Below are 17,982 nucleotides of genomic sequence, written 5' to 3' on the forward strand. Positions count from 1 at the left end.
GGCACACATCAGGCCACCAGTCTTTGACGGGAACAATTTTACTCACTGGAAGATAAGAACCACTGCATATCTACAGTCGCTTGGAGCAGAAGTTTGGGGAATCGTAGAAGGAGGATACAAATTCCCATCAGCAACTCCTACAGATCCAGCAGAGAAAAAGCAATATGAGCTCAATGCCAAAGTAGTTACTGTCCTATTGAGTACTTTGACTCAATCAGAATTTATGAAGATCATGCATCTCAAATCAGCTAAGGAAATATGGGACAAAATCGTTACAAGCTACGAAGGAGATGATCAGGTAAAAATAGCAAAGCTTCAAACTCTCAGAATCCGATATGAAACTCTTAAGATGCGAAGTAATGAAAGCGTAGCTAATTATTTCCTGCGTATGGATGAGATTGTGAATTGTATGAGGGATCTGGGTGAAGAATTTGAGGAAGTTGTCTTAGTTCAAAAGGTTTTGAGATCTCTGTCTACTAAATTTGATTCTAAAGTATCTGCCATAGAAGAAAAGGAGAATGTGCGGAAAATTACCATGTCACAGCTTCACGGGATCTTAACTGCTTTTGAAATGCGACAAGAGGTACCACCAGAGGCCGCATTCGAAGTGTCAGAGGAAGAAGATGAGGTAAATTTTGTCAAGAATCTTGAACGGGGATCTGGACGGTTCAAAGATAAGCTACCTTTCAAATGTTTTCTATGTGGTAGAGTTGGTCACTATGCTGCTAGATGTCCTCATAACAAAGAAAAGATATATGAAGAAGATGGTAGAAGCTATTATACCCATATTAAAAGTTCATTAAATGATAGTGAGGATATTAGAAGTCTCATGGCACATAAGAAGAAGAATGCTTCATCCAATAATAGCGAGGATATTAAAAGTCTCATGGCACATGAAGAGACGAATGCAGAAACTGAAGAAGTTGCCAAACTAAAAGAACTATTGGAGACAGAAACCAGGGTAAGGGAGAAATTGCAGGATATAGCAAAAGATCAGAGCACAACTATTCAGAGACTTGAATCAAAGATCCTCTCTCTAAAAGAAGATCTTGAAGATCAAGAACATGAAGTGATCAAACTAAAGCGACAAGTGGAAGAAGGGAGAAAAGTTGAAGAAGACCTAAGGAAGAAGTATCTGAAAAAGGAAGAACAACATCAAGTTGAGGTAAATATCTTGAAAGGTAAACTAGAAGAAAAGGATAAGCTTTTACGATTTCAAGATAGTTCTAAAGTCTTGGATGATATTCTTAATAGTCAAAGATCTCCTGCTATCAAGACTGGTCTTGGTTTTCATGAATATGTTGAAGGTGAATCTAGTTCACAAGGTGAGACAAGAAACTCTAATGAGAAATCTGAAATGCTCAAGGAACAACCAAGGAAAGAAATTCCTCAAGGAAGATCCTTTACTCCTAACTATGGACGTGATAGACGATTATTTCCTCCGCTGAATAATGTTGAATGTTATGTATGTCATAATCTTGGACATGTTGCAGCCAGATGCAGAAGTAGAATGGTTCAAGAAAGATCATCGCATCCCAGGTATTTCAGAGGGTATTGCTTTGCCTGTAATGCATATGGACACAAAGCAATTGATTGTGATAGAAGGAACATGAAAAATATAAGGTGTTATACATGCAACAACTATGGGCATAAAGCAAGGGAATGCAGGAGCAGATTTCAAAATTCAAGACAAGGGGACCATACATCATCACAGTTGCAGGAATTGAAGAAGACAGAGACAGAAAGGTGTGGGATAACTCAGTCAGCTGACATAACAGACACAGGGGAATCTGAAAGTGATGAAATTCATTATTCCATCCTGCATACGCTGATATAATGAAGACAAGTCGCGTATATACGCGAGTTACAGGCTGCAAAGTCGCGTATATGGAGAAAGGGCAGCAGAACAGACCCAGGTTCAGTCATGGTTGGCTCAGGCTCAGGGGGAGCAGAACAGACTCAGGAAATGGTTCAGACATGGTTGGCTTACACTCAGGGGGAGAATATTCTTCAAATAATGCATTGTTGGCATTATGGTTAGAAGGTGTTGATAAAGTCTATGAAGCTAAATGATACATCTTACTGTTTAGGAATGGTATTGCAGGCTGATGCTTATGGTACAGATCATGATGTTGTTGGTGGCTTTCATAAGTCTTTGTCTAGATATTTCATCACTATGTCATGTATCTCTTTTATGATGTCAAGGTCATGTAACGGCCTATGTTGGTTTCCCCACTATGCCTGGGATGAATGATGAAATGTTCATGTATTATCATGTATCTTCACATGGTTAGGTGGATGAGTCAATATTGGTATATCCCCACTAGGTTGGGTGATGAATGTATGTTGAGTCTTTTGGTGATAGGAAGGTCTTCTATGATGTATAAGTCTTTGTTCTTCTTGAAGAACATCTTTTGCAGATCTTGCCTACAGTCAAGGGGAGCATGAACAGCACAATTCAGCAAGAGCAGGTACACTTTGGCATACACAAAGGGGGAGCACATTTGGAGATTTCAGCATGTACTCAGGGGGAGTATGGACAGCAGTATGGACAGGAGAGGGTATACCAAAGAAGAGAATATCTTGGTCCACCCTTTGCCCTTGATGTCAAAGGGGGAGAGTGACTTGGTGTGGTGGTTGCCATCAAGTCCAAAGGGGGAGATTGTTGGCATTATGATTCAAGTGTTGTCCTTGATGGCAACTCACTCAGAGGTTGGTACAGATGCTCAGAAGTTGATACAGGAGATGGCAACTTAATCAGAAGACAGATCCTAGTACAGCTTGCCAAGGAAGTTCATACACGCAGGTTTGTTAAGACCAAGTCGCGTGTACACGCAGGTTGGCTTCAGAAAAAGCGCGTGTATGTGGAAAAGTACCTTTGGTCCATGGCGGTTAGTCCTTGGAAGTTGTGCCTATGGTTTCGGACCATTATGTCTCGACGGACGTGTTGATCCCTAGTTTCGAGGTTGATGGTATTGTGTTTCTATGGTTTTGGCTCTTGGTATTGAACAAGGCCTAAGGCTATATAAGGAGAAGATCACTAGGCAAAGGAGCATGGATTGTGGGTGTCTGACGCAGTGAGAAGATCTGGTATTGCTGGTTATCTGTTCGGGACGCTTGGCAAGGGTCGGATCTGACAGCAAAGGCAGAAGTAATCATTTCTAGATCTGCACGCGGGTTGCCTTTGGAGAAAGCGCGTATACACGCGGTTTTGGTACAGTGAAGTAGCGTATGCATGATAAGTGTTAATATTTCAGGTTGCTGCTGATTCTGGTGGTTGTTGCAGAGTTCTAGATTCTGGTTTGGGTTCTGTGTTCTTGATGACAGGGTTTCATTGATTCGGTATTGGGTTGTTTAATGAATTATGATGCAAGTATAAGTTGATGATTGTATTGCGGTAATGTTTGCTTTGTACTCTTGGATCCAGTCTGAAAATTGATGAAACGTGGTCCCTGAAAGTTGTAGGGTCAGCACCTACGTACTAGTGAATGGATCAGCTAGTACAAGAGCTGAGGGGGTTGTAGCTCCCCTCCAAAAGTAGTTGGAAAACGAGAGAGGGTTGTAGCCCTCTGCAGGTTGTAGCCTGCGTGCTGGTAAAGGACTGCACCAGTACATTGTAAAAGAAGTTTCTCATTAAAGAAGAAAGAGACAAATTGCAGCAGGTGGTTTTCACCCACATTGGGTTTCCACCTTATATCATGGTGTTCATGTGTGTGGCTTTTGTGTGATGATCTATTCTGTTATACTGCATCTGTTTACTGTTAATATGCTTAATAATATCCTGATGCATTTACTGAAGATAAGATTAACTGAATCATAAGATCTCTGCATATACGCTAGTTGCTTTAGACACAGTCGCGTGTACACGCGGGTTCACTTAACTGAAGTCGCGTATATGTTTCTGAGTATGAAATTGAAAAGTTTTATCTGATCTGATAATACTGATTCACCCCCCCTCTCAGTATTATTTTCAACACATCCTGGGTTAGTATAGACTTAGATGTTGCTACTTATTAGATTACAATAGCATAGAATTAGATTAAAATTAGAATTAGAATATCTTAATTAGGAATTGCTAGATCAAGAACATCAAATTCTACACACACACACTCATAGATTGGGAAACTGGTCCCATATCCCCAGTCGGACCCGCTATACCAAACGGATAAGGAGCTGCCAACCAAGGTCCGGACCGGGTGGGTATCCCCCTTGTTGTAGACCTGATTTTTGGGGCTTCAACATATTTGGCGCTAGAAGGAGGGCCTGAACTATGAATGGAAAGTAAATCTAAATCTGAATACCATTCTGAAAGTAAATCGCCCTCACCATCTCCCCCAACTTCCCCATTACACTTAAATCCAGAGTTAGAAGTCGCTCGAGTATCAACCGCTTCTATAAACCCTGACATTTCAGAACAATCTACCATTGAACTTCCTGAAGTCAAATCTCTGATTCACAAACTTCAGCGATTTTCCATTTCTCCTCAAAGGTCTGATAAATCTCAAGGCAGTGTGACTTCGCAATATAACCCTGCTCATCCCCTGACCAGGCTAAAGAGTGAAAAGTTTAGCGTTCAGCCAACCGAATTACCTCTTCCCACCAGAAAAAGAGCAAGGAAATCACCTAAAGAGTCCGACATCGAGACTCTTTCGTCAACATCATCCATCTCAACCTCTTCACCGCGAAGTCAACCATCCACTCTACCACTTCAAATCATCGTCCATCCATCCACTGGAACCCCCACAACTCTTCCTCAATCATCTACAATTGTAGTATCATCATCTTCCCAGCCACAGGGATCATCTTCTGCACTTTCCTCTGTTAGCAGTTCAGCAATGGCCCAGTCTCCATGGAATAACCCTGGGGCAGTCTTAATGCCTGCACCCTTGAGTCAAATATCGGCCCATCCTGAGAAATGGCCGCCTAAATTTAATCCCGAGGTAGGCATGCTAGCAGAAGAGCACATAAACAACTTTATGCTATCCATTAATCTCAATGGGGTTACTAATGAAGATGTTGTTGTCTGACTCTTTCCTTATACTCTGCAAGGAACAGCCTGATCATGGTATTTTTCATTACCCTCCGGATCTATCACTAGTTTGGATATCTTCCAGGAGCAATTCCTGACCAAGCTTGGTGATGACAGGTCTACGGCTACGTTAATCAATGACCTATCCAACCTTAGGGCCGAATCTAGAGAGCCTATCCAAGATTTCAATTTACGTTTCAATAAAATCCTAAACAAAATTCCTACTGCTTCCCAGCCCAGCGAAGAAGTACGAAGTGAATGGTATATCACCACTCTACCATCAAATATAGCAATCTTTGTGGACAGGGCTAATAAAACAAACTTAGCCAAAAACATGAAAGAAGCAATAGCAGTAGAGAAACGTATAATAGCCCTGGAAAATAAATCCATGATAGAGGAACGTAAATCCAAGAAAGTCACCTTCAAGGAAGACTCCAAGAAGAAACAAGCAAAAGATCCATTCGATTTGGAAGGATTGGAGAAAGTTCTAAAGACCATGTCCAATGAAATGGTCGACATAAAAAATCAAGTAGCAGAAACTTCTTCAAAAAAGCCCTACAGAGCTTTTAAAAGAGGCCCTTCAATGGATTCAAAGCCACCCAATGCTATTTCAAATGCTGAATCTGAAGAAGAGGAAGAAGAAATCACCACTGAAGGGAAAACTGATGAAGAAGAGGTTGTGGAATTACAAGGAATGTGGGATTTCATCCTCCCACAAGAAGAAGATCAATAAGTATTCCCAGTTAGCACACGAAGCAAAAGTCAGCTTGATCCTCCCCAAACTATCCCTAAGCCAAAGAGCGCAAGCTCTGCAATAAAGGATAAAGTCGCAACAAAGAAAACGACATCTAAAGCAACTCAAACCAGCCCAGTCCAAACAGATGAATCAACTCCATCTAAAACACTGATCGTGTCGGATGAAATGGAGTACAATATTATAGAAGATATGAAAAAGACTAGGGCCAACATCACCCTTTACGAACTGAGCAAGTTAAAGCATCAACAGAAGATAATGATGAAAGAATTACATGTTGTGCCAATTGCACCTTTGTCGGTTGTTGTACTTTCTCAAGCTTCTCATAACATGGGAAGACCTCCAATTAACGCGATCAATAAGATTGATCCAAATGACATCACTCTAATTGGAGGAAGATCGAGATCTCATACTCCCCCGTTTCTCCTTACTTATGAAATTTTCAATAAAAATGTGCACAATTGTTTGGTAGATTCTGGTGCTTCATCTAATATTTTACCAAAGTCCATATGTGCCAAGTTAAACGTTCAACCATAGAAATCCACTGTGCGCATAGTTCAGCTAGATCGATCTCAAGTCGAAGTGATTGGCGAACTAAATCAAGTAACCATAAGGCTGTCATCCAACCCAAAGGTATGTCAAGTTATTGACATTCTAGTTGCTGATATTCCATAATTCTATGGCTTAATTCTTAGCAGGGATTGGTCAGAAAAACTTCATGGATACTTCGCAACTGACTGGTCGCACATGTGGCTGCCCTACAATGGGAAACCGAATCAAATAAAATTTGAACGAGAATTACACCAGAAATGCATAGTAACGGAGCTAGAAGGGGAAAATGAACCAATAGCATATAACAGTAGCATTATTGGCAATTACTCAGTAGATTCTTTCCTCGGCAATTTCAATGCTCATGCGTCACCCTATTTAGAACACTCTGTTTTGTCCCAAGTTGAAAATTTTTCTTGAACTGATAGTTCGAAATGTATCAATTTTTTAGATAAACCTGTAAATAAATCTTTGTTTTGGAAATTATTTTTTGATGGTTCTAGATCTAACGAAGGAGCAGGAGTAGGATGCGTTCTGATTAGTTCAGAAGGAGATAAAATCATGCTAACATGCAGACTCGAATTTGATTGCACCAACAATACAGCAGAATATGAGGCTTTGGTCCAAGGGTTGTACAAAGCAATCGGGTTAGACATCAAGTATCTTCAAGTTTTCGGAGACTCTGAGATTGTGGTTAAACAGGTACGTAACACTATACATTGCTTATTAGGTCATTTAAAACATTATCAATCCTTAGTTCAAGATCTGACTAAGCATTTCATAGCATTTAATATCTCTTCAATTCCCAGACTCCAAAATGCAAGTGCAGACCTTTTGGCTAACCTAGCTTCTAAGCTTATTCCTTCAGAAGATTTTAGTCCAGATAGATTCTCAATAGAATTAATCTTTAGACCATCCATTCCTGATAACATCACAAATTGGAGAGTATTCAATGACAATCCTGATATTGTAAATTTTCTCACATCTGAAGGATCCTACTCCAATCAAATAATTGACGAAGACCAACATGATCGACAATTGCAATAAGATAGCACTAACAATGCTATACCTAAGTCGATAGTCAAGTTAGAAGACTTGTACGATTTGAAGGATCGGTTTAAAAGTTCTACCAATTCAAAACTCCAAATTTCAACCTTGAACTACGAATTAGTAAACCTAAGAACCGATGCCAAACTAAAAAACATTAATCTAGGTCTCGGCCTAGCCTCTGAAGAAAAACTAGCGTATATTCGTCTTTTGAGACAATATAAAAATGTTTTTTCCTGGAATTATGATGAACTGAAAACATATGACACTTCCATCATCCAACACACTATTCCCATGATCGATAATGAAAAACCTGTCCAACAAAAGCTGAGAAAGATCCATCCCAATTTAGAAAATCAGATAAAAACTGAGCTTAATAAGTTATTAAAAGCCAGAATAATCTTTCCCATCAGACATTCCAAATGGGTCTCCAATATGGTACCTGTTAGAAAGAAAAACGGAGATATTAGGATTTGCATTGACTTTCGAAACCTTAACAAGGCCTTTCAAAAAGATAATTTTCCTTTACCACCTATGGAACAGATATTGCAGGCAGTGGTGGACTCAGAATTAGTGTCTTTCTTGGATGGATTTTCAGGATACAATCAAGTGTTGGTACATCCTGATGATCAAATGAAAACCACATTCAGAACTAAATGGGGCACATACGCATATCGAAAGATTCCATTTGGTTTGATTAATGTTGGTGCCACATTTAAGAGAGCCATGGACATCGCATTCAAAGGTTTAGTGAATAAATCTATAGTAATTTATTTGGATGATATAACAGTGTATTCCAAGAAACGAAGCGACCATCTTAAAGACTTGAAACAAATCTTCCAACGGTGTTTAAGGTATGGAATTTCACTTAACCCAAAGAAATCTTTTTCGCATTAAGTGAAGGGAAACTTCTAGGATTCATAGTGTCAAAATCTGGTATTCACATCGATTCCGACAGAATCAAAGAGATTTCTGAAATATCCTTACCTCATAACAAAAAAGCCATGCAATCTTTCCTTGGTCAGATCAACTTTGTAAAGAGATTCGTTCCAGATTTTTCACGAATCGTCTCTCCTTTGCAAGCCATGATTAAAAAGAACTCAAATTTTAAATGGGGCCAAGATGAACACGAAGCATTCAACCTAATCAAACAAGCTATTATCAATGCTCCATCGTTAGCAACTCCGAATTTTTCAGAGCCTTTTATTTTATATACATTTGCCTCAGATAGGTCATATGCTGCGATTCTCACTCAAGCAAATCAAGAAAAAGCGGAAGCCCCAATTGCTTTTTTTAGTTCAAATTTACAAGGTGCTGAATTAAATTATTCAGACGTGGAGAAACAGGCTTATGCTGTTTTCAAAGCAGTCAAATACTTCAGACCTTTCTTACTCAAAACCCATACTAAAATTATAGTACTGTTTCCAGCGGTAAGGAACCTTCTAGTACAGAAGGATGTGGGTGAGAAAAGGGCCAATTGGGTTACTGCCTTATAGGAATATGACATTGAGATTAAACCAACAAACATTGTAAGAGGTCAAGGCTTTTGCAAAATGCTAGCTGGATCGTCGCAAATTTCTGAAATTCCATCTGTAGAGGTAAAAATGTGCGAGGTAAGCCTAAATGATGTAGAGTCATTATACGCTAATATCATTTATTATCTTAAGAATGGGTATGCTCCTTCACACCTTGATCATACTAAGAAAAGAGCTCTAAGGTTGAAAGCCAAACAATATCAGCTCATAAATGATATTCTTTTTAGAACAAATTATGATTCTGTTCTTCTTAGGTGTCTTGAGAAATCTGAAGCTGAAAAAGTTTTGCAGGAACTCCACGATGGGCCAGCAGGCGGACACTATGTTGGAGATGCTACTGCACATAAAATCTTGCGCACACGATATTACTGGCCCACGTTATTTAAAGACTCGCACAGTTACGTGAGGAAACGTTAGGTCTGCCAAACTACTGCTGGAAGACAAAAGAAGCCATCCTTGCCACTACAGTCGATTAACATTGACCAACCTTTCAGTCAGTGGGGATTGGACATAATAGGTGAGATCGTTCCTCACTCTTCTAAGCAGCATAGATACATCCTCACAGCAACGGATTATTTTACTAAGTGGGTAGAAGCAGTTCCACTCAAGACGGCTAATGCTGAAAATATCATTGAGTTCATAGATCAATTTATAATCACCAGGTTTGGATTGCCTTCTGCTTTAATGTTTGATAATGCATCATACTTTTCTAGAAATGCAATGACTGAATTTGCACTTAAAAGAGGATTCAAACTTAAATATTCGGCCAATTATTACCCACAAGGCAATGGGTTAGCTGAGTCCACAAATAAAAACCTAATCAAGATTATCAAAAGAACAGTTGACCAAAATCATAAAAATTGGCATAAGGCTTTGATATATGCTTTATGGGCAGACCGAATAACACAAAAAGCTTCGATCGACACTTCTCCCTTTAATTTAGTTTATGGGAAAGAAGTTGTTCTTCCGACTCATTTAGCAATTCCATCTTTGTCTCTAGTTCAATACATTGATGAAGTACCTACTTCCTCCTTACAGCTAAGACAAATGGAAATAATCAAATTAGAAGAACAACGAGAATAGGCTAAGAAAACGCATGCTCATCATCAAGCACTAGTAAAATCCTCTTTTGATTCAAACATAATGACCAAAAAAGATTTTCAGATGGGAGACTTAGTTTTAAAGTGGGACAAGGCTCATGAAGAGACAGGCAAACATACAAAATTTCAAAGAATGTGGCTTGGTCCTTTTCAAATTGTAGAAGTCATAGATCCATCAACGTTTGTGTTACAGGATTTAGCAGGTAAAAGAGACTCTTTGCCTGTTAACAGACAAATTCTCAAGAAATATTTTCCATAGAAGATTATTCTTCTATTTTTTGTAGAATAGTTATTTTTCTTTTCATAATAAAACCAGTTGTGAGTAGTTACATTAGGAATTTACGAAAAAGACACCAATTCTCTTTCAGATTTTGAACTTTTCGCTTGTATAAATAGCAAATCTTTTGGAAAATTGATATTTATTATTGATAGATACAGTTAAAGACTCTAGCTTAGAGATGATACTAGTTTCAACTTCAAAAAGTTTGATGAAAACAACCTTTAGTGAAGAAGTTGTTTTATCTCAATACAATGAAAAGTATCAATAACAAAATAAAGATTCTTTGTAGAACAGCGGTTTCCAAAAACTTTATTATTTTCGTCCAGAGCTATCTTAAGGAAACAATGACTTCCTCCCTACTAAGGAAATCACAAATTTCAGAGGAACAACCCAAGGATACACTTTATCTTGAAGAATAAGAGGTCTCATCATGAGCCAGCTTATCATAATCACAGATATTATAACTTGCTGACTTTGCCAATACTGTACACCACAACAGGGAAATGACTCAAGATTATTGCAATCAAAAGACAAGGGGTCTCATCATGAGCCAGCTTGTTCAGCAAAGTCATAAATCAAGTGAATGATTGTGTCATAATTTGGCTACCAAACCAAGACATTGTTCTTTAAGAATAAAAAAGAAAATCAAAGAAATAAGTGTGGATATGGAGTTTTCTTTGAAAAGTTGCAGGCTGCCTTAAGTAGGATACAGGATCATTGCTGGGTAACAGGTAACCCTGTCGAGGCTATAAACGCCTGCTGGCAGCAGAGGCTCTACCTACGACAAATGAGCATATTTAAAACTGGTTTACAGAGAAGACTTTGTTTTACCCTTACAAGACCAAGTAATCACTGATGTAAATACAAGGACTAGCCTGAGGAAGCAAATAATCAAACTGGAAAATAGTTGAAACAAAATATCATTGACAGGATAGAGCATAATGTACTTTATCTCTCCATAATAAAGTTTAATTTTCTGAAAAATTTTCTGTTTTGGAAGTTAAGAAAATTCAATAGAAAAACAGAGATAACTGGTTCTTCCAAGTGAATCACCAATTGTTGTGGCCACCAACAACCCCCCTCCTTATTTAGTATTAGCAATAAGACTATGTAAGTGGGGACCCTTAGTCAAAAAATTCAAAAATTAATTAGTGCTCATATATGTTACTCCTTAAGAAACATCGCATCGCGCAAAGAATGATAGGGTATTTTCTTGTGAGTCAAAATGGTAAAATGTGAGATCGTGACGTGAACTCCATTGCATCGCATGCATTAAGAAAAGCTCACGTTAGAAAACCTTAAAAACGCCGATATGCGATATCGCATATCGCATCTCGCAAAATTGCATGAAAGACACATAACAATTTAACGATTAAGCGATCTGCGATCTTGCGATACTGCGATCCGCGATCTTGTGATAGCGCAATCAAGCAACCTTGCGATAGCACAGCATGACGAAATTGCGGTAATGTGATACAGCAAAATGCGATACTGCGATGCAGATCGCAGAAACATTCCATCACAGATTTTCCTGGCTCAGTATTCAAGAAAAAGTTTTCCATAAACTAAGAACTGGTTACGCGCTTTAATGATAATTAATGTATTATATGCTAGTTGTTAATAAAATATGGTTTTGTGTTGTTCGAAGAGCCAGTTCACGTCAGGTGGCGTGTTTTTGCATATCCGTAGCATTTAAAGCTTTCCTGTCGTTATTTATTATCATTACTCTCCCCTCACTTGTGAACTGCAGGAATGAAAAACAAAAGTTACACAAAGCAATGTGCAGGAAGCTATGAGGAAAAAGGGTAAAGCTCCAATGTTCAAAGACAGAGAAAAGACGCCCTCATAAATAGATACCGCATGCAACAGAACCACAAATTCACAGAATGCTGTTGAGCCATCCATTACAGATCTTTCATATATAACCATGGTTGAATGAGTACTGAACGATGCTGATATCAACAGGCAGTTTAATGCTCAGGGTCAAGAGCTCATGAGGTCATTATTTTTACAAATTTTGAAGCTTTATACTCGATAAAGATGAAGAGGCGCAAAAGGCGAAAAACGCATCAGAGAAGCCCGGATCAAAGAACGGAGGCAGTTTCCGATGCGCGATTAGCGCCTAGTGCTAATCGCGCATCGCTGAGAAAATTGTTCGAGAAGGAAAGCCTCTAACTTCTCAGTCACCTGTAAGCCCGAAAAGTGCAAGAAGTAATGGTAAAAAACAAACTGGAAATAGAAAGCTAAAGAAAAGGCAGAAGCAATCCAAAGGGTTAACCAAGTTGAACTGAGATTATTACTGGGCATACGCAGTAAAGCCACATAGTCAGAAGATGACTCTCGAGTATATCATCGATTTTGCTGAGAAGATGGTGCCAGCTCTTACCAATTCTATTTGCTTAGCTCAACCAAAAGCGGAAGACAGCCAGCCAACTCTACCCAGGAAAATATTGAATGCTTGCAACGTTAAGGAGCAAATGCAGAAATAGTTAGATATTAGATTTAATTTTTAGAAATAGTTTTGTTTTATTTTTTCTTAGAAAAAGGGCAGTCATTTAAACCGTATCCTGAATCTGTGTAATTAAGTTATTTAGTTAGTAGTATTTAAACCCTTCTCATGCATTTAGATAAGGGTCCAGAAATTTATCAAAAACTTGTCCTCAGAACATGCACTTTTGCACCCTTAGAGGAGGTTTTGGTGAATGAATGGAACAAGATTTGTTGATGTTTGCATTTGATATATGCTACTGATGTTGCACTTCTGTACTCTTAGTGGATGTTAGAGCAAGGAGAGATAAATCATTGTCGCTTGAAGCTTATGAGTAGGACTAGTCATAAATGGTACTTTTATCTCTTGACCATTTCTGCTTATATGTTAAAGTGATATACAGTTTTTAGTTGTTTATGTATTATTGCATGAATGCCTGAGTTATCATTTGGCACTTTTGTACGGTGATAGCTATTTATTTATGCTTAATGTATGAATAGCTCATTATGAGATATGTTTTTCACAACTGTTTCGTTTAACTTTTTAAGCGAAGTGGTTCATCCTTATTGATTTCTTTTCTTATAATAGCTTAATGATCTTTATTACCAGTTGTTATTTGAAATCTTTTTAGATCACATAATAGAAGAATTACATCCCGGGTTAGTATAGACTTAGATGTTACTGCTTATTAGATTACAATAGCATAGAATTAGATTAAAATTAGAATTAGAATATCTTAATTAGGAATTGCTAGATCAAAAACATCAAATTCTACACACACACACTCATAGATTGGGAAACTGGTCCCATATTCCCAGTCAGACCCGCTATACCAAACGGATAAGGAGCTGCCAACCAAGGTCTGGACCGGGCGGGTATCCCCCTTGTTGTAGACCCGATTTTCGGGGCTTCAACACTACCCTACCTACAACAAGGAACTCTATGCCCTAGTGCAAGTTATGAAGAAGTGGAAACATTATCTGATGGGAAAGGTGATAGTGATCCACACATATCAGTGGCCACTACGGTAAGTGTAGGCCCAGAGTAAGCTACAACAAACCAAGCATTAAAGTGGATGGATTTTCTACAACATTTTCATTTAGTGATCAAGTATATGAAGGGAAACACAAACACGTTGGATGACATGATTCCAAGGGCACCCACATTAAAGATAAAAAATTTGGTAACTATAATGGACATGGATCATTTCACCCATGAAGCATACAAAGAGGCATATTTATAGGATGAGGACTTTGAGGAGGTTTTTCAATCGTTGCAAAGCCAAAGTCATGTGTACGATGGTGAAAACACCATTGACTACCATATCTAGGTTGGGTTACTCTACATGATAGATAGTTTATATGTTCCTAAAGGTGGGAAATTTTAGTTGATTAGAGAGGCTCACACTTCCAAGGTTGCAAGGAACTTTGGTATAGGGTAGACAGTGGCCAAATTATAAAGGTATGTGTATTAGACTAGGATGAAAGAACATGTGAATAGGTTCATAAGAGGATGAATTCTTTGTTGTATCAACAATCCTAGTAATAGGAAATAGGGTCTATATCATCCCTCTCCTATACCCACTCATCCTTGGGAAACCATTTTGGAATTTATGGGAGGTTTACAAACAACTAGGAAGGGCATAATTACCTATTCTTGGTAGTTGCTCGGTTCAATAAGATGTTCATTATGATGCCTTGTAAAAATACCATCAATGGGAAAGATGCAACAAACTTAATATTTGAACTAGTCTGGGTGCACTTTTGAATACCAAGGAGCATCATTTCAGACAAGGACACAAGATTTATCAACACATTTTTTACTACATTATGGGATAAGATGGACAAAAAGTTAAAGAGGTATACAACATTCCATCCTTAGATATATGAGCATATAGAAGTAGTCAACATGAATTTGGTACAACTTTTGAGGGGTTACAATCAAAATCATCTAAAAACCTAGGATGAAAATATGGTGTATATACAAAATTCTTATAATAAAGTTGTCCACATTTCTACTGTTAAGTTTCCATTTGAAACTTGTTTTGGATATTTTCCACCTTCACATTTGAATATTTCATATGGGTAGCAAGGAGGAGTGAAGGAGGATCTTATAGGGGACACATTACGGGAAAAATTATTTGCAGAAAAGATTAGGAAAATCCACATACAGGTACATTAGACAGTGCAAAAGTCATAGGAAAAATATAAGGCTAAAAATGATCAACATAAAATAGAGAAGTCGTTCAAGGTTGGAGATAGAATATGGTTACAGTTGAACAAGGATAGGCTATCTGGTCTTGGTAATAAAATCAAGGATTTGCAAAATGGCCCCTTTGTGATACTGGAACATGTGGATATAATGCCTATAGACTCAATCTATCCCCATACATGCACATTTACTTTGTTGTGAATGTAGAGAATATGAAACTCTATGAACCTTCCATTCTAGATAGGAAGAGGAATAAATATTGCCTTCTTTAGAGGATTTTGAACCATATTCTTAGGTAGAGTTAAAAAAAGATACAATTTTATGGAATAGGTCCAAAACTATGAGACAGGGGTAGTGTGACCTTTGGAAAATTGGGTTGAAAGGACAACTTCTAGGCAAGGCTAAATGGTACACCTGAGATAATGTGGAGGAAACGTTTCCTCACCTCATTAAGTAGAACATTTTGGGAACCAAAAGCATCCCAGAATGAGGATGTGTGATCTAGATTGGATCATTGTATTTTTTTGTCATCCATATCAATGCTTTCAAAGTGGAAAAAGTAGAGGAATCAATTCATAATACCATTTTTATTTTGTGTCAAAAATTTTAGGATCCCTTTTGATGACTTAAATGAATAGGTTTTGTGGTCTTGAACTTAATAGGGATTCCATAATCTACATTTCGATACCTTTCCAGTGGTGCAAGAATCACCTTAATTAGGGCTTATATGAGAAAGTTATGCCTCCTAGAAGTTGACCTATCAAAATTGACCACCATAATTTGAGAGGATGCCACAGTATCACCCATTATTAGTGGAAACGGGATAGCCACGTGATCATGATGAATAAGATTCAATATTTTAACTCTAGCTAAGGGTTGAATGAGTTAATTCTAACCTATAGTAGGCTATTGGGCTATTTTATAAACAAACCACTATGATGAAAAGGGGTTCCATTCTTTCCATGTGATTTTATTCCATAGATGAGCAGAGTAGCTGACATGGATAGTGAGAGAGCACATAAAGAGGATTTGCGCAATATAGTAGTCCTTGTTCCATAGGCCTTCTTTGTACTCACAACCATTTCTATTCAAAGAAAGAGAGTAGAGTGACCTCACCTTCCAGCTAGGTTTCTCGCAAAAGGGTTTCCCAGGTTATATCTTATGTCAATCATGGTTTGTGAGTTTTTAATTTTCTATTCTCTATTTTATGCATAATTATAATTTGCATGCATACACAAGAAACAATAATTTACAGTTCCAGAAATATAAAGAGAAATATGCCCACATAGATTTCGTATTTTTAAGTATTATCAGATATGTTGTGACAAACTATCCATTTGAATATCCACAAATTTTACAGATCAAATTAATTCCACCTCTCTTGACATTGAATTCATTGAAATGTCAAATTTCCCACTTCCCTCTGAACTTATGAAACTTGTTCACACCTCTTTACATACCACTTAACTTTGAGAAACTTACTCAACACAAATATTTGATTACTCTAAACCTCCATGCTGAATAATACCTATACCAAAATTTGATTCCACTAAGAATAAATTCTCTTTTATTAAACAATAATGTACACCCCTACCTCAATCCTACATGTCAATAGACTTTTATTTTAAGAAGGGTGGACCAATAGGAGGAGTGGATATGCATTCGAAATCCATATAAATAGAATAAGAGGGGAACACACATGAAAATAAAAGATCTCAAATATCTTTATAATCATGGACATTAACAATGTAGTGCAATATATTGGAGAAAGAGTGGGCAGGATAAATGCTTGTCCTTCCAAGCCTTTATGTCCACCAACTTGTACACCATTTCTATCACAAAATTAACGAGAATTAATATCATGGGAAGGAAATGGGATGAGGTGCTCTTCATTTGATTCAAAGTATTCCTTTACCCAATTGCACACCTATATTAATGAGGTGGTCAACTCCTAAATTATGTCCCTGTAATACTTAGAAGAAAGAAATAGTTTAAATTTTTTTTTTGTTTCCAAAAATCTATAAACCAACGAGTTATGCTACAACCCTAAGGAATACATTTTTGAGGGTAGAGCCTTATTAAAAACTTGTGACATGCTTCATCTCATGCGCCCTTAACAATTGAGCTCATTGTAACACATCCTATACTTGGACCTCATTATTAACGGTGATTCCTAGATGGGGAAATTCTATTCACTATAAGGAGAACACCTTGTAGTGGAGGTTTTTTCAAAACGTCCCATGGAAATTCATCCATTCTCTAAATATATTGTCTGTGTATAGTGGATGCATGTAGCTAAAGGTTTTTTAATCAATTCACCTTCATAGTAAGAATGTCGTAGTTCTATTTAAAAGCTTTAAAAGACATAATGCTTAAATAATAAGGAGAACTGATAGTTGCTATATTTATATAATATTAAAATATTATTTTTTTATTCTAAAAATATAGAATTACGTAAGAGTGCTCCAATGTAAACTAAAAGAACCAATGCATTATACAAGAACACGTTGGATTAGGATAGAATTTTTTCTCAATATTCAATTAAAAAATTAATTTAAAAACTATAAAACTTGATTGGTGAGTTTAACTAACAAACAACCTAGTTGTAACACCCCTTTTTAAACCCCTAGTTTTGTAATTTATAAAAAATATTGATAATGTTGGAATAGTTAGCACAAACATCTTGACAAACTTTAATTGATGTAATGTACACTTGATTTATACATATATATTAATTGCCAAAGAAACCAAAAAAGAAAGTAGCCAACATAAATCTTGATTCCTAAAGGAAGTTATAAGGGAGGATTTGGGAAGTTTACTATCTTACTTGAATTGAATGTTCCAATCTCTAATTTGGTAGTTGAACCACCCAATTTCCAATAACTATGGGAAGGATTGAGGGTGGTACTAAAATGCTCTAAGAGTATGTGCTACATAAACATTTGGAGACATTTGATTATCCATCCAACCCAAGGAGGGACCCTAAATT

Source organism: Pinus tabuliformis, chromosome 4_2, assembly GCF_031772625.1.
Source record: "Pinus tabuliformis cultivar Carrire ecotype Pingquan chromosome 4_2, CPIR1, whole genome shotgun sequence".
NCBI classification, from domain to species: Eukaryota; Viridiplantae; Streptophyta; class Pinopsida; order Pinales; family Pinaceae; genus Pinus; species Pinus tabuliformis.